Raw genomic sequence first — 9,608 nt, 5'->3', positions numbered from 1 at the left:
GACGAGTACACTGCTGAGAGGAGCAGCAGACGGGTCAGGAGAGTTCCGGGGCAGGCGGGGATTGAACTTATGGGGAAATGGCGTAAGCTCCTCAGTACTATGCTTTAACCCGCTGCGTCACCAGGGAAGGCCCCTAATTTAATTTTTTAATATTTATTTTTATTAAGTTATGCGTACAAGAACTATAGGCCAGAGGTGCAGGGGTGAGAGGATTCACCGGATTGGGGAGCAGAACAGGCAGATATACTGAAAGACTGCTGAGGAGAGCAGCAGCTGAGACAGGACATATGTGGGTTAGCTCCCTGGCTGGGGATTTGATACCACTGAAACTTTTATCTTTTCTAATTTCTTTCAAAGATATCCTATAATGTGGTAACTATAGTAACAAACTGAAATAATTTCAATGTCTTGTGATAGATTAGATAAGACATTTAATATTCAGAAATAGTCAATTTATTCGAAGAAACTAAATATACCACAAACTGTACATTTCTGAAAGAACTATGGTGAGTAATAAAACACTGGGATATTTTTAAGAAAAAAAATGCCAAAAAATTGCATAAAAAAGAAGAAAATATAGGTAAAACACTACAAGAAAGACATCTTAGTAACGTCTTTAAAGACTATCATTCCAGCTCCTTCCTGGTGGCACCCAGGTTAAAGGGCACTATGAAGCTATCAGTAGCCACAGCAGCATGAATTTTATCTCCCACCAGGGAGGTGACCCCACATGGCATGGCAGATCTCTCCTGTCTCTTCCACTGCTACCCTCAGCAGTGTATTTCAGATAAACAGCTGAGATTACATCAAACTAAAAAGCTTTTGTACAGCAGAAGAGACGTTAACTAAAAAAAGACACCCTACCAATTGGGAGAAAATTTTTGCTTTCAATACAACTTATAAGGGATTGATCACAAAGATATAGAAAGAACTCAAAAGACTTAGCAAAAACTAAGTAAACAATCCAGTCAAAAAAATGGGTAGAACTGAAAAGAGCATATCTCCAAAAAGAAAATACAAATGACCAGCAGTCATATGAAAAATTGTTCAACATCCCTCATAGTCAGGGAAACGCAAATCAAAACCACAGTGATGTATTATTGACATCATTTTCATAGATACACTGTTCATAGAGCTATTTTTGTGATCTCAATTATAATTCACTTTCCTAAGTGCCTGTTTTTCCTGGAATTATAGTATTTTGATTTATATAGCTTTGTAGTTTGAAGTGTGAGAGTATAAGAATTAAATTTCTTTTTTTTAATGAAGATTGCTTTTCTTATTTGAGAACTTTTATGTTTCCATATAAATTTTAGTATTATTTATTCTATTTCCATGAAGAACTCATTGAGACTTTGATTGGGATTGTATTGAATCTCTCTCTATCTCTCTATATATCATCTTCCTGCATACCAGTTAACCTGTCCACCTATCTATCATCTCTCTTTTATCTATATGTCATCTTGCTTTGGTTAAAATGGACATTTTAACAATGTTGATTCTTCCAATCCGTGAGCACAGAAAATCTTTCCTTTATTTATTTTTGTATTTCTTTTAGTAATATCTCACCGTTTTCATTGAATAGGTCTTTAATCTCTCTTTTTTAGTTTTTTTCTAAGCATTTAATATTTTTGATGCTATCTAAATGAATTTTTATTTTGCTCTTCTAGTTTGTCATTTGCATGTAAGAAAGCTATAAAATTTCATCAATTGATTTGCAACCTGTCAGGTTACTATACTTATTGTTTCTTGTGGCTTTTCAGTGGGACTTGGAGGGCTTTTTCTATAAACTATCACAACAATGCAAATAATGATTGTTTACTTATTTTTCAATTCAGGTTACCTTTATATCATACTCTTGCTTAATTGTTCTATCTATGATGTCTAACACTATGTTGAAAGTATACATCATTGTTGTGTGCCTGACCATAAAGGAAAATCTTTCAGTTGTTCACAATTTCATTATGATTTTTGCTCCGGGTTTGCCCATAAACCCTTTATTTGCTGAAGTATGTTTGTTCTATACTCATTTATTGAGAGTTTTTATCATAAATCAAAGCTGAATTAGGTTAATGTTTTCTCTGTATCTATAATAAAGGTTTTTTTTTATCATTTCTCTTGCCACTATGACAATTACCTTAATTGATTTGCATATGTCAAACCATCCTTGCATCCCAGTGTAAGTCCTATTTTGTTGTAATGCATTACCTTTTAAGTGTATTGTTGAATTTAGGTTGCTTAAGTTTTGTTGAGGATTTTTGCATCTGTGTTCATCTAGGCTACTTGTCTATTGTTTTTATTTATGTGACATCCTTATCTGCTTTTGGTATCAGAGTAAATTTAGCCTTCTTAAATATATGTGGAAACATTCCTTTATCTGCTTTTTTTTTTTTTAAGATTTATTTATTTATGCATACAGAATTGGTTTACAGGCCAGAGTAGGTAGAGCAGGGTGTGAGAAGTTTCGCCATAGTTGGTGTCGATAGCAGAACAGGAAGACTGACTGAAATACACTGCTGAAGTGTCGGGGACCTACCCCGATTTCAGGCTGTTGAAAGGCTGACAGAGGCAGGGTACTAAGGTGGGAGCGAAGTCAGCAAGCAAATATTCCAAAAATTGAAGGGCAAAGGGGACCGGGCTTGTGGAAGACATGGGAGTTGGGAGCTGGAGTTGGGTACAAGTCTTCCTGCTCTGCCTTCAGCAGAGGTTTATTTTATACATTTCAAGCAGGCAAAGGGAAGACATTAGCATATGAAATGGGCTGAGATCACAATCACCTTTTTTCTAAGAATAGTCTGGGGTCTTTTTTTTTAACCTTTAGTCGAGATTATAACATTTTAAAAATCAATCTATCAAGGTTAAAACAGGTACATAGATTCACAAAGTTTAAGACTAATATTACTATATGTACCACAGTGAAGATTAACTAAAATAAAGTCCCTTAAACCTTATCTACTACTTAATGGTTATTTATTTATTTATTTTTCTAATTGAGACATCCTAGGAGGTAAAGTAAAGTGAGGGCAGGAAGAGGAAATTTCTTGTAAATCAAATTAAGATAAAGTTCTTTGAAAAACTTGTTAGAAAGCTTAAGAGAATATCCTTGAAGTCTAGACAGTAGAAAACTTAATTAGCTCTGAATAGGAGACTTGGGTAAATTTCTTTATCTAAAAACAGATAGTAGAATCCTAAAAAACTAGTTAGAAGGCTTGTATGAATTCCTTTGAAGTCTAGGGGGTAGAAAACATGATTAGCTCTGAATAGGCAACTTGGGTGGGTTTCCATATCTAAAGTAGAAAGTTTGAGTGAATTTTTAGAAACTGAATAGAAAGCTATGTGAGATAGTAGAGTGGTAAGATTTAGTTTTTCCTCTTCCAGGCAGTGAGAGATTTTGTAGTAACAGCCATTTGCTTTTATTAATCAGCCAGTTGTTAAATCACTTTTGACTTCAAGAGGAATTTCTCACCCTGGTGCAGTGCTTGCTGATCTGGGCCAGGTAGCGCCTTATGAGGCGAAGGCAATCCAACTGTAAGCTGAAGGTTGCTCAGAATATTACGATTATACAGAAAAGGGAGGTCATAACATAAGTTAGCGTGGAAAGTCTGATTTTTTCAGAGCATTTCCCCTCCATCCGTACCATGTCTGTCAACAAAGGTTGCATAGCTTGAGTCACTGAAGGAGAGACAGGAGAGGTCTGCTGTGCCATGTGGGTCACCTCCTGGTTGGGGATGGAATTCATGCTGCAGTGGCTATGGATAGCCTCACAGTGCTATGTTTTAACCCCTTGTGCACCAGGAGGCCCCTATTTCCAACTGATTTTTATATTTGGAGCTCAGATGTCTCTCCTGGAATGAGTAGGAAATTGGTTTTTGTCTTCTGATATAACCAAACCCTTTATATCTTTTGATTGGTGATTTTGGCCCATTTGCATTGAACCATAATTGGTATATGGGGATTTGCTATTGTCCCACTATTTTTAGTTTTATTTTATTTTTATTTCCATATTTAATATATTTTGTGGATTTTCTTCTCTTTGATTTAGATAAAAATGCTTTTTTTTTTTTTAAACATTTATTGGAGTGGAAGCCTTACTTCTCCTTGATATCTGAAAGGGAATCTTGCAAAATAAACTATTATGCTTTTTCTGTTTTAATAAAAACAGTATTTCATTCTATTCATGGGATTTTGTAAATGTGGAGTTTCTGATGAAAAATCTTAAAGGCTGAGAGGATTACTTTTATAAGTTACCTGATTCTTCCCCCATAGCCATCGTCAATATCTTTCTTTGTCTTGAATTCTTGCTAATTTCATTACTGTGTCTAGTTGTAGGTCTCATTGCATTAGGTTACCAGGTGCTCTTTTAGCTTCATGGACTTGTATTTAATTCCTTTTCCAGATGTGAGATGCTCTTCTGTATTATTTCTTTTTGTAAGTTTTCTGCTCCTCCTTTTCTCACTCTTTTCCCCTTCTGGAATGTCTATTATTTTATGTTGGCTCTCTTAATGGTGCTGGATAGTTTCTAAATTTCTCCTCCCATTGTTTTTTATATCACATTTTTCTCTTCCTTCATCTAGTTCTTAGTGAATTACTATATTCAGGGTCACTGATTCAATCCTCTGCTCATTCTACTTCCATAGCTTTCTTTAGCGATCTCATTTATTGAGCTCTCATTTATTGTGCACTCTTTGAATTTCTTTTACTTTCTTATTTAAAGCTTTAGCTTCTACTTTCATTCAATGACTTGATTTCTGACTGATTAGTTTTTCTAAATTTTTTGTATTACTTTGATTAGCTCCTGTGAATTTTGTGTATGTCTTTGATTAGCTTTTCTGAATTCTCTTGTTCTTTGACTTGACTTTCTACATTCTCTTGTGTGACTTGTCTTTCTGAGTATTCTTTGACATGTCTGATAGTTTCTTTATTATTGCCCCTTGATATTCTCAACTTGATAAGAAAGTATAATCTTCCACTTCAATGTGTTTCATTATGGTGAGTTTTCTCATCTTGTGATACCATACTTTGTTGAAGCTCTTATGTTGCTTGAATTATATTTTTTGTCTTCCCATTTTACTACTTGACATCTCCCAAATTTATTGTTAACTTTAGTATTTATAGCAGTACCTTAGGGGATTTAACTATTCTACTTTTCACTTAGTAATTCTGTGGTTTTGTTTGACATAAATTCATTTTACCAGCATTTTCTGGGCTCTGTATGTACTCAGATCTTTTTTTGCAGTTGTTTAATCAGCATAGTGGGAAAAAGAACTGTCAGTTTCCAGACGTTGATGCAGATGAGTTCAGGTCAGTCTGACTTATATTTGTGACACCACTGGTATCCCTACTATCTGGTGTTTTAAGATATTCATCAATCTATGTGCTCTCAGTGCATCTGCTAATATAAACATCAGTTCCACGGAATAGAAAAGGGGTGTACAGATCACCCCATGTTTTGTTCTTATCTTTATTGGGGACCCACCCTTGGCAGAGAATATAGCTTCTCCACAGTGTTTCTTCCTCTTTCAGGGGTATGTGCCTGCACACAATCTCTGCACCCCCCCTCCACTGTGTCCCTGGCTGAACCAACAATTCTACCACCTGTTACCCTTCTCTAGATCATTATCTCTGGTTCCTCTCTCTATTCATGAGGTTTTTCTTGTTTATGTATGTGGGTTTGTTTTATTGTGAATTGCTCTATTAATTCTGCTTTTGCTGATTCCCATAGGATCTAATAGTTTGTCTTTTCATTTTTATTGGTCATCAGAAATTAATTCTATGATTTCTTTGTTGATTCAAGAGTTGCTCACAAGGACTTTGTTCCATCTCCACATTTGTGTTTTATACCCCCAGTTTCCTTTTTGTGTTTGATTTCTAGCTTTGTAACATAATGCATAGAAAAGTTGATTGATATATATTCAATTTTCATATATTTATTAGAACTTGTTCTGTGTCCCAGAATAAGATATATCTTATATTCTCTGCTGTGAGTTTTTCTCCACATATATCTTACTTTCTTTTCCCCTTCACATCAGTAAGTGATATTGTGTCTTTAGTTTTGGGATTCTCTTTATTGATTGAAGTGATGGGAGGAGGCAGTGTGGGTTAGAGGATGTCTAAATGCCTCAGACACAATGTTCAATCTTCCAGTGGATGAATACACAACCAGACTGGGAAACCTATGCTTCTGTTGTTTTTATTTATTTATTTTTTAACCAGATCCACCTCCAATCTATGCTCAGAGTCTATGGTCCTGCCCAGAATCACTATCCTTCTTGGTTCACAGTTGTTTCTTTCTGGCCTCAGAATCCTTCACTTTCCAAAGTGTAGGGGAATGGAGCACAGCTGTAATACCTACTATTACCAGCCTTACATTCTGGGACTGATCCTTCTATTCCAGAGCTAAGTAGCTAAGTGGTTAAACAGCATTGTCTTCCACATTCACTGCAGAGGTCAATGCTACCAGCCTCAGTGCACCAGAGCATGTGAAATTCTCATATCTGTTTCTTTCCCAGGAAAGGCCAATTCAGTGGCCACAGCTCTTCTTCTAATTCCTGCTCCTCTACTTTAACAAGTACCCAAGCACCCTCTTGGGGAAAATGCATGGATCAGTCTAGGGATGTTGGCTTTGGATTCATACTTATAGTAGAGATTGTTGAAGAATAAACTTTGAGTGCATAATTATATTTATATGTTACATACATAATTATGTATATATCTATGTGACCTATATGCACAGGGAGAGAAGTTCTTTAGTTATATGTAAAAGGTCTTCATATTAACAGACATCAATAATACCCCATCTCCCATACTTCTCTTTAACAAAGTAAACATTTTTAATCTTAGTATTTCCAACGTGGACATTGTTTTATTTTTCACTTTCTCCTATACCCAGATGGTGAAATTGTTCAATTTATATATTTAAATGTAAGTAGGGCCCCAAAATGAATGAGATGATCCAGCTTCCAATGTATTTTACATGTGTTTTGCAAGTAAGACTTATAATGGATATATACACTTTAAATATGTAATAATACATAAAATAATTAGCTGTTCAGAAATAGGGTTTTTTTAAACAGCTATTTTATGTATTATTACATATTTAATATACCCATATCTACCCATATCTATATACCCATATCTTATGCTCCAGCAATCTAAGTAGTTCCGATTCTGAGTTTGGATTTTTGGATTTTTTTTGTGACTATATGAATATACATACATACATACATATATATCTGTATATCTGTGTATATATATCTTTATATATCTGTATATATGTATATATACACATATATATTTAAATATTTATTTTTATTTATTTATGAATACAAGAACTGGGATACACAGTTCTTGTATTCATAAGAGGTGTGGCGGGTGAATTACTAGAGGTAGAGAAGGGAGCAGAATAGGTGGATCTACTGAAAAACACTACTGAGGGAAGCAGCAGGAGAGACAGGATAGTTTTGCTTGCCATGTGGGTCAACTCCCTGGCTGAGTTTTAAATTCATGCTGAAGTAGCTGAGGACAGTTTCATGGTATTGAGACTTAATCCCTTGCACCACCAGGGAGGACCCCTGGAATATATAGGGATGTATTAAAACACCTTAAATAAAGTGTTGAGGCCTGGGTAAAGAGTAAAATATCTGGTTTGAAATTTAGATTTGGAAACATTACTCTGGTAGTCATGTAAAAGATGAGATTAGAGGAGGAGAGGTCAGAAGGAAAATAAGTTATTGCATTAGTTTAGGACAAAAATAATGGTATCCTGACCCAAAAGAATGGCAGAAAGGATGAAAGGAGACTTGATTAACAGAGCTCCTATGAAGATAGGAATCAATAGCATGAGTGACCCATAGTGCTTCTTCAATGATGTGAAGCTGTGTGAGCCTGTGAACAGCCTAAATCAAGGTGAGGCTTGACAATGACCCTAAAAAAGATTTAGATGAGCCTTGGTCCCTTCTGACTGTGAAACTGTCAAATAGATCATCAGTTGCTAGCTTTAGATTTTTTTGCCATCAGAGAAAAATATATTTCTATTTTCTCTGAACCATTGTCATTTTGCTTATCATATGTTGCTAAACCTATTCTAATATAATATAGCTATTCTAACATAATATATCTCTTACAATTCTATTTTAATTGAAATGAATTTGCATATAGTGCAATGCACAAATGTTGATCCTAAAATGCAGCATGTATTATGCTGGTAACATAACTCCAAAGCTTAGCGACTTAAGCACTTCCTTAATCAACTCTTATGGTTTTGGTGTTAATTATAAGCATATGGGTAATTCTCACTTGAGGTCTCTCCTATGATTCAATTAGATGTCAACTGAAGCTGTTGTCATTTGGAAGCTTGACTGGCTTGGACAGTCAAAATGGTTTATTCACATAGCTGACAGTTGCTTCTTGTTATTGCCTGGAAAACTGAGTTATCAACCAGAGCCCTTATTCATGACACTTCATGTGATAATGGGCTCTAAGCCTGGTGACTGAACTCTGAGAGAATTTCCCAAATTTTCCTTGCAGAGAAAACTGCAAGTCATTTTATATGGACTCCATGTCATTGAGTGTCACTCCTGCTACATCCCATTAATCCAAATCCCTAAGTTAAATCAAGATTCATGAGGAGAGTAAATTAGACTCCTCTTGAGGGGAGTGGCAAGACCATGTTGCAGAATAACATACGGTATGAGAGATGTGCCATTTTGAAAAATGCATTCTGCTACAGTGAATTTTGCTAAATATATGTACCTATATTTCTGCCTAAAACATCCATAAACTTTTCTTCATGATACCTTTCATGCATTCAAGGCCCCACCTTCCCACTCTACTTACATCGTAACCATTTTTCTTATTATTGAGCTTTATATATATTGCATGCACACTTTTATTTTTGGCTTATTTTATTCAAAATAATATTTTTGAGAGTCATCCATGTTGTTACAAGTAACATTAGTTTGCTCCTTGTTAGCACTTAGAAAAAATTTATTATATAAACATACCACAATTTGTTTATCCATTCTCCTATGGATGGGTGTTTGGTTTATTTTCTTTGGATCTGTTATGAATAACATATTAGTAACTATTTTTGTACAAGACTTTCTGTGACAGTGTTTACATTTCTTTTGGAATGAATTTTCTGGATCAACATATATATATATATATATATTTCTAAAGTACAAATAGATTTCCAAAGTGGTTATGACTTACTCACACTGCTATTGGTAATGTATGAGAATTCCATTGATCTACAACTCACAAAATCTGGTACTGTTAGTTTGATTTTTATTGTTAAAATTCTAGTTAGAGCAGAGTAGTATTTTCTTGTGGTTTTAATTTTAATTTATCAATGGCTAATGATTTTGAAGATACTGATTTTTCTGATCTCAAATTTTGTTGCTTACCATTGATTTAAGTTCTTAAAAAATACCATGTATTTATTTTTCTCATTTCTTATGTTAGCTGATTAGTTTTTAGCTTTTTTTGTGTTGCCAGAGTGTGTTAGTGATATGGAAACAGCAAACCTGGGAATGGCCCACTTTGTTAGTTCTCAGTTGAGTGCTTAAGAACAAAGTATAAAACACAAAACCAGAAAAATATAAAGGGTG

This window comes from Condylura cristata, unplaced genomic scaffold (genome assembly GCF_000260355.1).
Source record: "Condylura cristata isolate star-nosed mole 26May11 unplaced genomic scaffold, ConCri1.0 scaffold00007, whole genome shotgun sequence".
NCBI classification, from domain to species: Eukaryota; Metazoa; Chordata; class Mammalia; order Eulipotyphla; family Talpidae; genus Condylura; species Condylura cristata.
This window is presented reverse-complemented; position numbering follows the sequence as displayed.